Here is a 17,287-nt window from a genome sequence, read left to right as displayed (position 1 = left end):
TGAGGCTGACAGCAGCCAAGTCCGGCCTCAGGCGCCATAGGAAACTCCGCCTCGCCCGACCCAGGGCTCGGACTCGGGCTCGGGCTCGGCCCCGGAAGACGACAAACTCCGCTTCGCCCGACCCCAGGGCTCGGACTCGGGCTCAGCCCCGGAAGACGACGAACTCCGCATCGCCCGCCCGAAGGGCTCGGACTCGGGCTCAGCCCCGAAAGACGACGAACTCCGCACCGCCCGAAGGGCTCAGACTCGGGCTCAGCCCTGGAAGACGACGAACTCCACATCGCACGACCCGAGGGCTCGGACTCAGGCTCAGCCCCGGAAGACGACGAACTCCACTTCGCTCGACCCTAGGGCTCAGACTCGGGCTCAGCCCCGGAAGACGACGAACTCCGCATCGTCCGACCCCAGGGCTCGGACTCGGGCTCAGCCGACGGTCTCCGCCTCGCCCGACCCAGGGGCTCGTACTCGACCTCGGCCTCGGAAGACAGACTCGACCTCGACCTCGGAGGAGCCTCCACCTCACCCACCCCAGGGCTCGGACCGACCACGCCACAGGAGGCGCCATCATTACCCTACCCCAAGCTAACTCAGGCTACGGGGAACAAGACCGGCGTCCCATCTAGCTCACCCCGGTAAACGAGTAATGATGGCGCCCCACATGCTCTATGACGACGGTGGCTCTCAGCCCCCTTACGGAAGCAAGGAGACGTCAGCAAGGACTCGACAGCCCCGACAACTGTCCTTCCGCCAGGCTCCAGCGCTCCTCCGACGGCCACGACACCACACGAACCGGGCGCCAAAACCTCTCCGGCTGCCACGATGGCATGTACTTAGGGCACTAGCTCTCCTCCGCTAGACACGTTAGCACACTGCTACACCCTCCATTGTACACCTGGATCCTCTCCTTACGCCTATAAAAGGAAGGTTTAAGGCCCTCTTACCGAGGGTTGGCCGCGCGGGGAAGGACGGGACGGCGCTCGCGTAAGCCTCTCGCTCCCTCCCGCGTGGACGCTTGTAACCCCCTACTGCAAGCGCACCCGACCTGGGCGCGGGACAAACACGAAGGCCGCGGGTTTCCCCTTTTACGCCTGTCTCCCTCCGGCTTTTCCCCCCCTTCGCGCTCCGTCTCGCGCCGACCCATCTGGGCTGGGGCACGCGGCGACAATTTACTCGTCGGCCCAGGGACCCCCCGGGTTCGAAACGCCGACAGAGAGCTTGGCCAAGAGAAGATCCAAGCTTTCTACCTCCGCCAAGGCTTCCTCTGGCACCTCCGCTTAAGAATGTTAAGTGCTTTTGAGATATTTTCAAGACCTATCTTGTTACAGCTTAAGTACCTTATGCTACTCTAGCTTTGTTGCAACTGCCCCGATACTTGACAGATTTGCATTAGATGCTCAGGCTATAGAGGGTAGGTTCCTAATTGTGACCATGTACTAAATTATATATCTGTTGCTAAGTTACTGTACAGACAAAATAAATTTAGCCTGACCAACTTGTAGAAAAATGTGTTATTGTAACTAAGAATATCTGAATTGCTCCTATGTTACTTTGTATATTCATTCTTGTAACTCCATTTACTTCCATGTGAATATTGTGTATAGTAGCCATGATATCATGATATGATAATGGATTGTTAAGGTCATTCAGTTTGGTGTCTCTATCCTGAACTTATGTGTCTATGGTAAAGTACACCCATCTAATGCCATTCTTGGTCACTGTAAATTGTTGAATTAGAAAGAAAATGTGTCACGACACAGTTGTCTATCTTCACACTTTTGTGAATTGATTTAAGGGTGTCACTGTTTTTCCCCAATTCATCTATCGGTCTGCTACACAAATTTGTGATCTCTCTTTATTTTAATTGTGAGTCAACTATGTCTATCTTCACACTTTTGTGAATTGATTTAAGGATATCACTATTTTTTCCAATTCATCTATCAGGCTGCTACACAAATTTCTGACCTCTCTTTATTTTAATTGTGAATTGATTTAAGGGTAAGTTGCATTCCTCTTTTAACATAATTCTCTCAGTCACCTTGTTGGTTTTTCCTGCTACTTTCCTCACATTTTGCTCAACCTTTCACTTCCCAGTATGAAGCAAAGTTCTTCCCGGGCTTGATCTATCGAATGAAGCAGCCAAAAATCATGCTGCTGATTTTTGTTTCCAGCAAGATTGTTCTGACAAGAGCTAAGGTTAGCAGCCGTTTCTTGAGTCCATTATCATTAGAGTACATCTCAGTTTTTTCTGATCGCGTTAGAGTATATCCAACATTTTCTCTTTCCAGGTGAGCGATGAGACGTTGCTTTTGAAAATACCTATCCAGTCCTCATAAAGTTCATAAAAGTCCGGCAATGTTAAGTACATGGTAATTGCTAATGAACATGAATAATTAGGGTATGATGTTCAAGCATGTGTCCAATTGTTGTTGTTGTCCCCCTTTTTATCATTTTGTTTCCTGATTTTGACGATACCATTACCTGGGACGCTCACGAGACTTACATAATATACTATCCTTCTATGGAATCAATGTGTTGATTAATATTCGCTACATATTTATTATTGTTTATTTTTTATCAATGATAAAGCACATGTACAATCTTATATATCTTTTAAGATTAATATATGTAAACGTTCACTTTTGGTGATGTTAATAAAAGTATAGAATAACATATAATATTTTTCATATCTATGTATTTTATCACTATTTGAATTGCGCACAAATTTCATGCCATTAGTGTTAATTTGTGAGATATGGGGTTGATGATATATATGTTGTTCGTTTTTATGTAATCATTGTGCACTAATATTTATCGAATAATTTATATATACGTCATCGCAACGCACAGGCACATACCTAGTATAAATTATATATAGGTATATACATTTTTTGTAAAATAAAAAATAATCGTGTCGGGCTGGGCCAGCACTATGGGCCGAGGCTACAGCCTAAGCACGACACGACGTTCTTGGCTCTTGCAAGCATTAGGTCGTTTCTGAGACCACATTGGCGCAATGGAGTATATGGTGTTTGAGGTTGCTGAATTGGATGGAGCAACAATGATTTGTCACACTAACAGCAAAATGAAAGGTTATTTGTTGGTTTTAAACGTTAGTAATTGCTACGAAGTAGTATAATTTATATGGAGCACATCCAGTTTTTATTGATGTCTGACTTTAGCAATCACTCCATATTTTGATCTATCTTTTTTATATGTTTGACTTCATGGGACTTATTTTAAAAACTTGATCTCACAAAATTTCTCTTATTTGGTCTCTGTATGATGGAATTATGTTATTTTATAATCTCTGTTCATTCAGTCAATTGTTGTGAACTCTCTTCTATTCGCTCACTTCATTGGCTGTGTTGTACCAAGACATATTTGCATGGAGTAAACAATAACATTAGTTAGCCAAATCAAAAAATATATTATACAGAGAGCGAAGACAATTAATAAAAAAATCTTGAAATTTTTTTGATGGATAGTTTACGTGGGTATTGTTGTAAGCCGTTGCAACGCACGGGCAACCGACTAGTATTTATTAAAATCACACTTCATTCGACACTTTCATGTACTTGATAAAGAACACAAAGCTAGAGATAATGTTAGTTAGATGTTTTTTGTAGCTTTGAATTAGAGTATATGATGTAATTTTATTTTTGTTATGAACATTAGATAATGAACTGAACTTACAAACTTTATATAGAGCTGATTATACTCTTTTTCTTTCTAATAAAATGATTTGTAAACGGGGTAGTCATTGCATAGCTCTGGTAACTTAATACAAATATTAAGTTTGTTTTTGGTCAAATTTATTTGTCTTATCTTTTATTTGTTTTATTAAATTTGTTTTGAATTTCGAGCCCTAATGTGAATTTCGGGCTTTTATAATTTCGGGCCGTCCGAAATGAGCCCAACACGTTTAAGCAATTACGGGCCAGACCATGAGCCGAGGGCTAGGTCCGTGGGCCGGCCCGACCCGGTCCAAAATTCAAACGGGACGGACCGACCTAAAATTCAAACAATACGGGTCTTTTCGGGCTTATGCCAGAGCGGGCCGGGCGGCCAAATGTACACCTATAACATCATCCATGCTAGTCACGACCTGGCCTTAGGCCGCATGAAGCTAATGCCTATCCACGCCACACGTCAGATCATTCTTTCCGCCGGAGGTTTCTCCATGAAACTCGCAACAGCGCATGTGCGTAATGGACACGCGTTCATTGGTCGGCTTCGGTTATTTATATCTACCGATGCTTGCCTTCATCTGCGTCCAAAGCCGAGATACCGAGAGCCCGTCGCCAGATACGCCATCATCAAGCATCACCATTATTGCCAAGAAAAGAGAGGGAGATTGGACAAGGAGCGACTTGTGCACCTGGTCCTGGCCTCGCTGCACCCTGCGCCACCTTCAGCGAGCTGCCCCATCACTGTGTGCTCTTGGCCAGCAAGCTTCATCCATCCCGGTACTACTGCGCGTCATGGACAACACGAAATTGAAGAGCTTGATTGTAAAGTAAGTTAGTGGTAGGTTAGAGCAGCTTCAACAGACTAGCTAAATAGCCCGCGCTCTCTAAAAAAGAAAAACTCCGTGCAAAAAGCTTCCAACAGTCTCTTCATCAACTTCACCATCGCATCTCGCTCGCCATCGTCTCCCCGTCGCTGGTCATTTTTGGCTAGCTCTCAGAACTCGCCATCTCCCAGCCGACGCGCTCTCCTGCCCTCCTGCTTCCTCCCGCACTCTCGCTTTGGTTCCCATGGCTTCCCGAGCAAGTTTGTCGTCTCCCCTGACGAACCCACCTTTCCATTACCGTTGCTTCTTGCTTGTTTCTTCTCTATAGCTTCACCACAGTGACATCACATTCCAGTTGAACTGGTTCAAAAATGGGATTGTCAATGATACTAGGGAATATGAATATGATGTTTGAACTGTTCAGTTGGCCCAACTCCCATTTAGTTTAATCCAACTGTGACAGATGTGTTGTTATGGCTTCTTGAACACAGATTGTCTAGTTTGTTGAAGTGGAATGAAAACATAATCCACATTCTTTTCTAGTTTGTTGAAGTGGACTGAACAACTTTGTGTCTGTATTATGTGCTTGAAATTGGCACCAAATGTTGTGTCTGGGTGTCAGACCGATTCAGAACGATCATGCGCCATGTCCGTCGGCTACAGCAGATGAAAATTCATACGCCAAAAAAAGAACCGTATGAGTTGGCGAGTTGAGAGTTTTATAGGACATCATCTATATTTGAAGAGTTTATTGGATACACTCACATATTATGAACTTATCTATTTTTTACAGCTCTCAATATTCAAATTGAGCTAGGATTTATACCTAGTCTTTTGGAGTTGCTCTTAGAGGTCTTTTCAACAAAATAGGCTTGACGCTTGCTGTCTAATAGATAACCACCACCATAGACCATTTTTACACGCAAGGCTGTCATACAATATGAATTTAACAGTAGGTACAACCATGGTTAGTTTGCATCAGTTAGGTCATGTATTTATAAACAAATATTTCACATCTTTAACAAACAAATCTAACCAATTAGATCACGTCATGTCATCTATTTCTGTACAACCCCACTAAATTATTAAAAATACAATGTCTTCTGGGTCAAATAATTTGTTTTAATCTGTTCAAATTACGTTAGGTTCATATTAATTTTGTGTACATAGTAATAACATTATTTTAATACCACATGTTTTAAATAATTAATTTGTTTAATTAAAGTTAATTAGCTAGGCAATCTAGTTAATCTAATTTATATTTGTAAGTTACGCTTATTATAAATAATTGTTAAAGTGATTAATACCAACTCAAACATTTTAATACATGCTTAGTTTATATGCAATATCTATTACATCCCATCTATTAGATTTATTGCGCCTAAAATATTGTTTTATCCATAAATTCTTTGTTTTAGCTCCGATTTTAATGGTTCTCGAACCTGCGATATCGTAGCGACGCTTAGGATATTTCTACGCTATTTGTTCATATGCTTTGGTGTAATGTTACCATATCCATTATTTGCTTGATTGTATATATTGCTACGAGTAGAGGCGAGGTGACGAGGAATCAAAAGCCCAACTTTTGGGTCAGCATTTTGACAACAGATTATCGCAAGTATAAGGCAAGTTGTGCCCTTGATCACTTCTTTTTACCCAGTCATGTTCTGATTAATCATAATGATCTGCATAGGTTAATTTTGATGGGACCCAATAGGTTACCCTAGTTTGACTATCTTTATACCTTGTTCACCACTGATTCTTTAGGTAGTACCTGCTATTGCTTTATGTGGTTTTGGGTATGGAGATACATTTTATTCTTGATTATATTTTATTATCAGTTGTTATTTACTGTTCATGTTAAGATCATTATGTTAATTGGAACATGGAGAACCACCCGGGAAAACAGTGCTACCACAAGGGTGGTATGGGACGCCCTTGGCTGACTAACTAAGAAAGCTAGTGGATGACTACCTTACCCGAAAGGGGCAAGGGCAGTAGGGGAGTGGTCAGTGTAGGGAGGTCATTGGATTGATTTTGCTGCGATGGCGGTCAGGCGAGGGATTCCTGCACTGGAGCTTCCTATAAACTGTAGCGGGTTTTCTGAAGCTAGTGGAACTTTGTAAAGGCCTCATAGTGTTACCCTGCCTCGCCTCCTCGGTAGAGGTGTATGGGATTGGCCGTCTCTTGGCAGATGGGTAACATGACTTGTGGGTAAAGACGCGCAACCTCTACAGAGTGTAAAACTGGTATACTAGCCGTGCTCATGGTCATGAGCAGCTCGGACACTCACATGATTAATTTATGGAACTAAATTCAATTTGTCATATGCATTGCATCGCAAGTGATGTTGTTACTTTTGTTCTACTACTTAATTGGGTTCGTATTTACTTATACTTAGTAACTGCTAATAAAATTTTGACCAACTTTAAAAGCAATGCTCAGCTCTAACCATGCATCTTCTTTGGTAAGCCTTACACTTCACATGAGCTCCCACTTTTGGCGAGTTCATGCACATTATTCCCCACAACTTGTTGAGCTATGAACGTATGTGAGCTCACTCTTGTTGTCTCACACCCCCACAGGTCAAGAACAGGTACCATAGGTCGTCGTCTCCCAGTCAACTTTGGGTTGCTGGACCGTTGTCTCCTTATAATGTAATTATTTATTTATTTTGTATAGAACTCCTTTTATATAGTAAAGTTGTGACATTCGATCCTGTACCATGATTCATCATATGTGTGAGACTTGGTCCCAGCACACCTGGTGTTTATGTTCGCGCCCGGGTCTTGGTGCCCCTAAAACCCGGGTGTGACATTCACCTTCTATTTTGGTGGCATTTAAGCTCTGCATCCCCTTAGGAATGACTTTGGAGCTTCTTCACCTTCTATTTCGGTGGCATTTAAGCTCTTCATTCCCTTAGGAATGACTTTGGAGCTTCAGAACTTACTCTGCGCTCTCTTAGGAATGACTTTTGTAGCTTCGGAACTTACTCTGCGCTCCCTTAGGAATGACTTTTGTAGCTTTGTCATTCTTGGAGTGATTACAACTCTGCATCCCCTTAGGGACGTCTTTTGATCTTTTCCCTGTTCTCTTTTGCACTCGATGGTGCAGGTTCTGATATTACATGTTACATTTTTGGGGATTTTGGCCCTTGTATTGCATAGGGCCAAATAAGAATGAAAAATTATAAACTATGGCCCCGTTAAAAACCTTTCTCCCCTCCTGAAAGGAAAAGGGTGCCATAGGAAAAATAGAAAAGATTACATCAATTATACATAATACCGCCGAAGCTCATCCGCATTCTAAGATCTAGGTATGTCTTTGTCGTCCATATCCTTCAATCTGTAAGAACTGGGTCTTGACGAAGATACTACCAGAAAAGGACCTCCCCATTTCAGCTGTAGCTTGCCCACTGTATCTGGGTTGGCTACCCTCCGAAGCACCAAATGGCTGGACTTGATATTTTTCAATCGAACTTTCCTATCATGCCATTTTATTGTTTCAGCCTGATACTTATTGATGTGTTCTATGGCCTGAAGTCTGGTCCCTTCTATAGTGTCCTTTGTTATTTGAGAATCAGCTTCATCCTCCACTGAAGTCGTGGTTCTTATTGATCCCGTTATTGCTTCTTCTGGTGTTATTGCTTTGTCACCGAACAGGAGCTTGAAAGGTGTAAAACCTGTTGACCTTGAGACAGTTGTGTTATGGCTCCATACCACTTTGATCAACTCATCTGGCCATTTTCCTCTAGGCTGATTGAAGATTAGCTTCATTATTCCTGTCATTATAATTCCACTTGCTCTCTCTACTAACCCATTTGATTCTGGATGCCTTATTGATGCAAAATGTATTTTTGTACCAATTTGGTCACAAAAATCTTTGAACGTTTCAGCATCAAATTGAGTTCCATTGTCAACGGTTATTGCCTTCGGCACGCCGAAGCGACAAACAATATTTGGCCAAAAGAATTTCTGTACTGTGGCCGAAGTAATTGTGGCTAAGGGCTTTGCTTCAATCTACTTAGAGAAATATTCCACTGCTATGACGACATATTTCAAATTTCCTTGTGCTGGTGGAAGTGGTCCTAACAAATCCATACCCCACCTTTGCAGTGGCCAAGTTGGCTGTATTAGCTGGGTTAAAGACGAAGGTTGTTTCTGGTCTCTGGCGCATATTTGACAATTTTCACATTTTTGAACCAAGTCTGCTGCATCCGAAGCTGCCTTCGGCCAGTAAAATCCTTGTCTGGAAACCTTCCCCAGCAAAGGCCTAGAACCAATATGAGACCCACATAATCCTGCATGTATTTCCTTCATCAATTCTTGACCTTCGGCTCTGGATAAGCACTTGAGTAATGGAGAGCAAACTCCATATTTATATAACTCCCCTTCTATGATTACGTATGGTCTTGTTCTTGCTTCCATTCTTTTATTGTAAACTTCGTCATTCGAAAGACAATTGCCTTGGAGGAAAGATATAATCTCAGTCCTCCAATCTTCACTATGTATAGGTGATATTGTGAGCACTGCTCTCTCCACGAGTTCGACTGAAAGTGCTTTTATTGTTTCAAAGAATACTTCCGAAGGCAAAGGGAGCTCCTGTGCCGCTGACTTAGCTAGCAAATCCGCATGCTCATTTTCCCCCTTGGGATATTTTTTTACAGAAAATCCCTCAAAAGAAGCTTCCAATCTTCGGACTGCATCCAAATATTTTTCAAGCTTCGGATCCCTTGCCTTGCTACTTTTGTCCACGTGGCCAGAAATAACTTGTGAATCAGTTTTGAGGATTGCCCTTCTTATTCCCATTGCCTTTAGTTTCCGAAGGCCTAAAAGAAGAGCTTCGTACTCGACAATGTTATTTGTGCAACTAAAGTTTAACTTTACAACATAACATGTTCTGACTTTAGAGGGTGCAACTAGAACATCAACTGCTCCTGCACCGAAGGTTCCCCAAGAGCCATCACAGAATACCGTCCAAGCTTCGGCATCTTTTGTTGCTTCTTCTCCCTGAGCCCCTGACGTCCAATCAGCAATGAAATCTGCTAACGCCTGAGATTGAATTGAGGATCTGTGTACATAATCAATGGTGAATTCATTAAGTTCCGCAACCCATTTTCCAATCCTTCCTGTAGCTTCTCTATTTCTCATTATGTCCTTCAAAGGTTGTGATGAAGGCACTATTATATGATATGCTTGAAAATAATGTCGAAGCTTCCTGGAGGTCATCAACACAGCATACAATACCTTCTCCAATTCTGTGTAATTTTTCTTTGATAAACTGAGTACTTCGGAGACAAATTATACCAGTGCTTGTCTTTTCACTTGGCCATCTTGCTTCTCCTGTACAAGTGCCGCACTGACATCAGAATGGGAGGCAGCCACATACAGAAGTAGCGGAGCTCCTGATGAAGGTGGAGTTAGAGTTGTCAAATCTATCAGATATTGTTTTAACTCTTCGAAGGCTTTCTGTTGAGCTGGACCCCACTGAAAGACTTCGGCTACCTTCAGTATTTCAAAGAATGGTAAGTTTCTCTCTGCTGATCTTGATATAAATCTATTCAACGATGCCAGCCTTCCTGCCAACCGTTGAGCCCTCTTCTTTGAATTTGGTGGTTCCATCCGAAGAATAGCTTCAATCTTGTTTGGATTAGCTTCGATACCCTTTGTTGATACCAGACAGCCAAGAAACTTGCCCTTCTTCACTCCAAAAACACACTTTTTTCGATTCAACTTGAGACCAGCTTGCCTGAAATTGGCAAACGTCTCTTGCAAATCGGCAACATGGTTTTCTTGTTTTGCGCTTTTTACTATGATGTCATCAACATAAGTTAGCACATTCCTGCCTATTTGAGAGTGAAGAACCTTGGCAGTCATTCTGCTGAAGCTTCCTCTAGCATTTTTGAGCCCCTCAGGCATCCGAAGGTAGAAATAGGTACCACTAGGAGTTATGAAGCTTGTATTTGGCTTATCCTATTTCTTCATCCAGATTTGGTGATAACCCGAGTAACAGACCAATAAGCTCATGAGCTCTGAAGAAGATGCTGCATCTACAAGGGAGTCTATTCTTGGTAAGGGGAATTCATCCTTCGGACATGCCTTGTTGAGGTCTGTGAAATCAATGCACATTCTTCACTTCCCATTAGCCTTCTTCACCATAACAGTGTTAGCCAGCCACTCTAGATATGTTACTTCTCTGATAACACTGGCACTGAGAAGTCTCTTTACTTCATTCCGTGCACCTTCGGCTTTATCATCAGACATTTTCCAAAGCCTTTGCTTTCTTTGTCTGAAAGATGGGTCCACATTGAGTGAATGCTCAATGACATCTCTATTGACACCACATAGATCATTAGCTGTCCAAGCGAAGACATCTTTGTTGTTGAACAAGAATTTTAGCAGAGTCTTTCCCTGTTCACCAGATAATTGAGATCCCAGCAATACTTTTTGGTCTGCTATGTCTTCACACAAAAGCATAGGCTTCGATTGATCTGCCGAAGCAGCCTTCTCTCTTTTGTGTTTATACTGCTGACAAGCTTCGGCTTCATCTATGTTATGGATAGCCTTTGAATCCATCCAACTCCCTTCAGCCCTCCTGGCAGCTTCTTGACTCCCATGAATAGCAATGGGCCCTCGTTCTGAAGGTATCTTCATGCATAAATATGCTAGATGAAGTATTGCTTCGAAGGCATTAAGCGTCCCTCGACCAATGATTGTGTTGTATGGGTACTCCATGTCAACAATGTCAAAGACAACTTGTTCAGTTCTTGTGTTATGGATGTAGCTGAAGGTCACTGACATTGTTATCTTGCCAAGTGCCACAATCTACCTTCCTCCAAAGCCACAAAGAGGGTGTGTTGCATCCTGTATCTTGTCTTCTGGCTCTTGCATTTGCCTGAAAGCCTTTGCGAAGATGATGTCCGATGTGCTGCCTGTGTCAACCAGAACATTATGGACCAGAAGTCCCTTGATGACACAAGATATAACCATGGCATCATTGTGAGGATAATAATCTTTGAGCTGAAGGTCTTCCTGGGAGAAGGTAATTGGAATGTGAGACCACTTGGATCTGATGAAGGGTCCTTGCACCCCAACATGATGCACTCTTCTTTGTGCTTCCTTCTTCTACTTCTTGTTGGCTGGCTCTGAGCTTGAACCACCTATGATTGGGAGCACCAGCTTCATGACCGAAGGTGCTACAACTTGGTTGCTATACGAAACCATCGTCACAACAGTGGAAGTGAGTTCACCGGAGGTGGGCGCCAATGTTGGTCCTTGCTCTCGAATACTATACATCAAGAACAAAGCAACACAATTGTTAATAACTAGGGACCTTCGTCCTTAGAAGCATTATTTCTCTTAGGATATAATGATCTCCAGACGAAGGTCATGAAGGGTATACCTTCATCATTCCAGTGAGCAAAGATGTAAACAAAGACATGAAAATATAAAAAGAATATAAACCATCATTCCAAATCATTAGATTATTTATATTATTTATTTATTAACATGAATAAACATCAATAATATTTATATTACATGTGTACCTTTGGCTTGACAGAAAGTAGGAATGGCGTCAGAGCGATTACAATTCAACGTGAACAGTACGAGGATACTGTTCATCTATTTATAGGCACGGGACGCCGCCCGGACAAAATTACATTCGTGTCCCTAATAACTAATTATAATCATAATACAAATTATCATGGACTATGTAGTCTTTTCCCCTTTAAGTCAGTGACATCCTTCGTCTTGGGCATGCCACCATGCCGAAGCCCGTTCAATTGTAGCTTCGACATATGTCTTCATGTCTTGCCTGCTTGCATATCGTCCTACCGATGGTGTTTTCGATTAGAGGACCTTCAGTGGAGAAGAAGGCCCCCAACACCCCCCCTCTAGGCGACTTTCAATTGGTATCAAAGCCAGTGCTTCATTAAGAGTCTAACAAACTCGAAGTGATGTCTAAAGATCACACCAAGAGGGAGATCATGACCGACAACAAGCCTGCAAGCTCGGGGAGAACCCTTTCAAGGGAGTCCGGCAACAAGCATAAGGAGGAATCCTCTTCCTCCATCAAGTCGCATTGGAGAGGTGACAAGAAGAAGAAGATGAAGAAGATAGTCTACTACGAGACCGACTCTTCGTCACCCTCCACATCAAGCTCCGAGTCATCCGCCGCTTCTAAGCGCCATGAGCGCAAGAAGTATAGTAAGATGCCTCTTCGCTATCCCCGTATCTCAAAGCGCGCTCCATTACTTTCTGTACCCCTAGGCAAACCACCATATTTTGATGGTGAGGATTATTGTATGTGGAGTGATAAAATGAGGCACCATCTAACCTCACTCCACGAAAGTATTTGGGATATTGTTGAGTATGGAGCGCAAGTACCTCAAGTCGGGGACAAAGACTACGACTCGGACGAGGCCGCCCAAATTAGGCACTTTAATTCCTAAGCCACGTCTATACTCCTTGCCTCCTTGTGTCCAGAGGAGTATAACAAGGTGCAAGGGTTAAAGAGCGCCAAAGAAATTTGGGACGTCCTCAAGACCGCGCACGAAGGGGACGAGGTGACCAAGATCACCAAGCGTGAAACGATCGAGGGAGAACTCGGTCGATTCGTCCTCAACAAAAAGGAAGAGCCGCAAGCCATGTACAGCCGGTGTTGGGGGCCTTCGGCTTCCGAAGGTCCTCAAAAACATGATTTAACAGTGTTTCTAGAGTGTAATGTGTGAACAGGTACCTTCGGACTTATGTCAAAGAGGGAGAACCTCAAAAGATACGAAGGTTGGCAGTGCCGAAGCTGTGAAGCAGGAAAGCTTCGGCATGTTCGCAGAAAAGGGAACCGACTTAAAGATGAAAAGGCCATTTAGACCTCGATAGATTGCTATGGAATTATCACCAAATGTAAAGGGCATGTATGTAATTTTGTATGGGTTGTATCCCGTGCCTATAAATAGGTGAACAGTACCCCCGTACTGTTCACGCTGACTTGGCATTTGCTTTTGCGTCACGCTTGTACTTTTTATCTTCTCTCAGGACCGAAGGTACATTTGTAATTTGAAATCATTTCTATTTTTCCATGTTAATAAAATAGAAATGATTCTATGATGATGCTTATATTATATTTCATGCTTTATATGAATCCTTCGTCATTACTTGTTATGTTCACGAAGGTATGTCTCTTATGACCTTCGTCCGAAGCTCATTATTTCCCGAAGGGACATAATGCTTCGAAGGACGAAGGACTTTAACACTTAACACTTTTTATGTTGCCTTGTTCTTAACTCTTAGCATTTGAGAACAAGTCCCCAACATTGGCGCCCACCTCCGGTGAACTCACTTCCATTTCCTGAGCTTTTCGACACCTTCGGCAAGCATCAGCTTCGTCATGCCGCCGAAGAAGGCTTCAGCACCAGGGGCTGGCACGCTGCAGCCGCTGGACCCCAATCAAGACGTCCTTTCTCTCAGAGAGGCACGAAGCCAGAAGAGGAAGGCTACCAGTCCAACACATCCGGAGGATGATCTAGATCAGGAGATTCAGAATCTGGAAATCCTTCAGCAGCAGGTTCAACGCAGGAAGGAGAAGATGGCCAGGCTAGCTGAACTGCAGAGGCAGATAGATGAAGCCTCTGAAGAAGTTCGTCATCTTGCTCAGGATGAGCAACACCGAAGGCCTCAGCATCAAGACCTTCATCAGGAGGGCTTTCACAACGAAGACGACTGGTATGACAATTTCCATCGTGGGAATTTTGTTTTTGATGATACTTCTCCCCTGTCCGCTGAGTTACAGGCTACACCTTGGCCTCCGTCCTACAAGCCGCCTCAGCTCCCCGTATTTGATGGCCATTCAGACCCGAAGCAGTTCTTGATGAGCTACGAAGCAACAGTGTCTTCGTACGGTGGCAATGCTTCAGTCATGGCCAAATCTTTCGTTATGGCTGTCAGAAGTGTTGCTCAAACCTGGTATTCCTCCCTTCGACCAGGAACGATCACTTCATGGCAGAAGCTGAAGGATTTGTTGTTAACCAGTTTTCAAGGATTTCAGACGAAGCCGGTCACTGCTCAGGCTCTGTTCCAGTGCACTCAGGACCACGAAGAATACCTTCAGGCATATGTCCGAAGGTTTCTGCGTCTAAGGGCACAGGCGCCGACAGTGCCCAATGAGATTGTCATTGAGGCCATGATCAAGGGGCTTCGGCCAGGGCCATCAGCGCAGTATTTTGCCAGGAAGCCACCACAAACGCTGGAGAAGCTGCTCCAGAAGATGGATGAATATATTCGAGCTGACAATGATTTTCGCCAAAGAAGGGAGGAGGCCTTCAGATTTTCTGAGATGACCAGGGGCTTCGGAGGAAGATTCTATCCGAAGCATGTCAGATCAATTCATAATTCCAATCAAAATGATGATAAGGGGAGCCAGCAGCAAAGGCCACAGTACTCCTCACAGACTTCGGGGCAACAGCAAAGCTCCTTTCGACCACCAGCTCCAAGAGGCAGAGGCGCCAGGGGCTTCGGCGGAAGATTCGGGGATCAACCCAGAAGAATATTTTGCTTATTCTGTGGTGAAAACAAAGGTCATACTACCAGGATGTGTCATGTTACCATTCAGAAGCAAAAAGAGATAGCCGAAGCTGCCGCGCAACAGGCTCAGCCGAAGCAGGTCATGCACACTGCTTCGTATCATTCGCCCTACATCCCAGAATATGTGGGCAACCATCCTGTAGTCTCTGCTGCTTCGGCAAGTCAGCCTTCAGCTTCCTGGCAACAGCCCCCGCCTCCACCTCCGTTGCAACAAGGCCAGCAGCCAGAAGGGAGCCAATATGCTCCACATCAAAGGGACTTCAGAGAACAGTCCGAAGCTCGCACGGTCAACAGCACCGTGCCAGAGTCAAAACACATCTATTGACAAATATCCTACCTTAATAGCAATCTTTTTCATTCAGTTTTATTTTTTCTAATAAAGGACATTGTTTAGGTTTCATGTAATTAGTTTCGTTGATTCCTACAAGAAAAATATGTTTTCTTCACAGGTTTGTGATAATAAAAAGGACCTTCGGACTATCGAAAATCCTTCGAAGCAACAAAAAGTCGTTCTAAGGAACGCAGAGTAAGTCTGACGAAGTCACAAAAAGTCGTTCCGAAGGGAGCGCAGTGTAAGTTTTCTGCTCCAAAGTCGTTCCAAAAGGAATGCAGAGCATACAGCGAAAAGTCAACGCTGATACCGCCTAAGTAAAAGGCGAAGAAGCTCCAAAGACGTTCCTAAGGGAATGCAGAGCTTATACCGCCTAAGTAAAAGGCGAAGAAGTTCCAAAGACGTTCCTAAGGGGATGCAGAACTTACAGCGAAAAATAAACGCTGATTCCGCTGAAGTAAAAGGCGAAGAAGCTCCTAAGGGAGGCTTATAATGAAAAAGTCAGTATTGATACAAAAGATTGTGCCCCATTGCAGGAATGTGTGTATCTTCGGCACAAAATATCATTTTGCATAACATAACATCATCACATCATTTTGCATAGCATAATCATCATACATCATGCTGCATGTGGCACAAGAAGGGGGCATGTTATCGATCTTCGGAAAATGCTTTGAAAAGGGGCAAATCATGCCAAGTTACAGGGAGAAACAATATTGATTTTCGAGGTATAGCTTCGGAGATTATTTTTACGAAGCTTGGATATTTCTTATCAGAACACTATGGATATTGTCGTGATAAATGATAAATTCTTCTTCACGAAGCATGAAAAGAAGGGAAGGTGTTTTTTCGTCGAAGACTCAAAAATGGTACATGTTTAAAGTTTCATGCATCGTAAAGAATTGAATCATAAAACAAGTATATTACATACAGGATTACAGAATATTACACAAATCATATATCAAATGTTTTTTGCAATAGCACTTAGTCTTCCCTAAGTACTATCTCTGCAGCTTCGTTCAGCAGTCGATCGACAACCTGATCCATGATAGCTTCGGCCATCTTTTTAATTTCGTCGTCATCTTTAGGCTGAGGGCCCGAAGATGCTTGAGTAGGATCTGAGTGAGGACGGGACACGACTACATTACTATTACAAATCGCAAACAGATCTTAAAAGCCTAAAGATTACAACACGGTAAAAACTATTATTTAGTACCTAATTGACCTTCGGGCTCTGTGCTCTTTTTAGCAGCCTTAGCCACTTCTCTAGCATCATGGATGCCCCTTTCACTTCTCTGAATAATTTCTCTTGCCATTTCTCGGCCACCGTTATCCCAGATATCAGTAAAAAACTTTCCACCAATTATGCTAGCTTCGGCCGAAGGATCTTTTGTATCTTCAAAGGACAAAGCAGCTTCGGACTGTGCTAAAATTTTCACATGCTCACAGCCCTTCTTCTCTAAAATGGTGGCAATCCCTCTGGCGCCAGAGAAGGCACATATATCTCCTCGGCTATTTAAAATTTCTTCGAAGGCTTCAGCTTCGTGGTCAATCCATTCAATGACACTTTCGGGATTGCCCCTCAAAAAATTTTCTTCACTTGAGAATGCGCCGACTTTGGCGAAGCTAGCCTTTAATTTTTTAACACAATCTACAGATTTATTGTAGCATTTCTTTTTGGACGAACGAAGCTCTTCAACAGTCACTTCTAGATGATCTGCCCATTGATCGCTGAGTTCACGCTTTGTTTCTTCAAGTATACGTTCTTCTTTGGCTCTGGCCAGTTGTTTCCGAAGGTCTTCAATTTCGCGTTTCTGAGCTTCAGCTTGACTTTTGAAAGCAGCTTCGTCCTCCTTTATTTTA

Source organism: Zea mays, chromosome 2, assembly GCF_902167145.1.
Source record: "Zea mays cultivar B73 chromosome 2, Zm-B73-REFERENCE-NAM-5.0, whole genome shotgun sequence".
NCBI classification, from domain to species: domain Eukaryota; kingdom Viridiplantae; phylum Streptophyta; class Magnoliopsida; order Poales; family Poaceae; genus Zea; species Zea mays.
The sequence above is the reverse complement of the archived record's forward strand: the minus strand, read 5'-3'. Positions refer to the sequence as shown.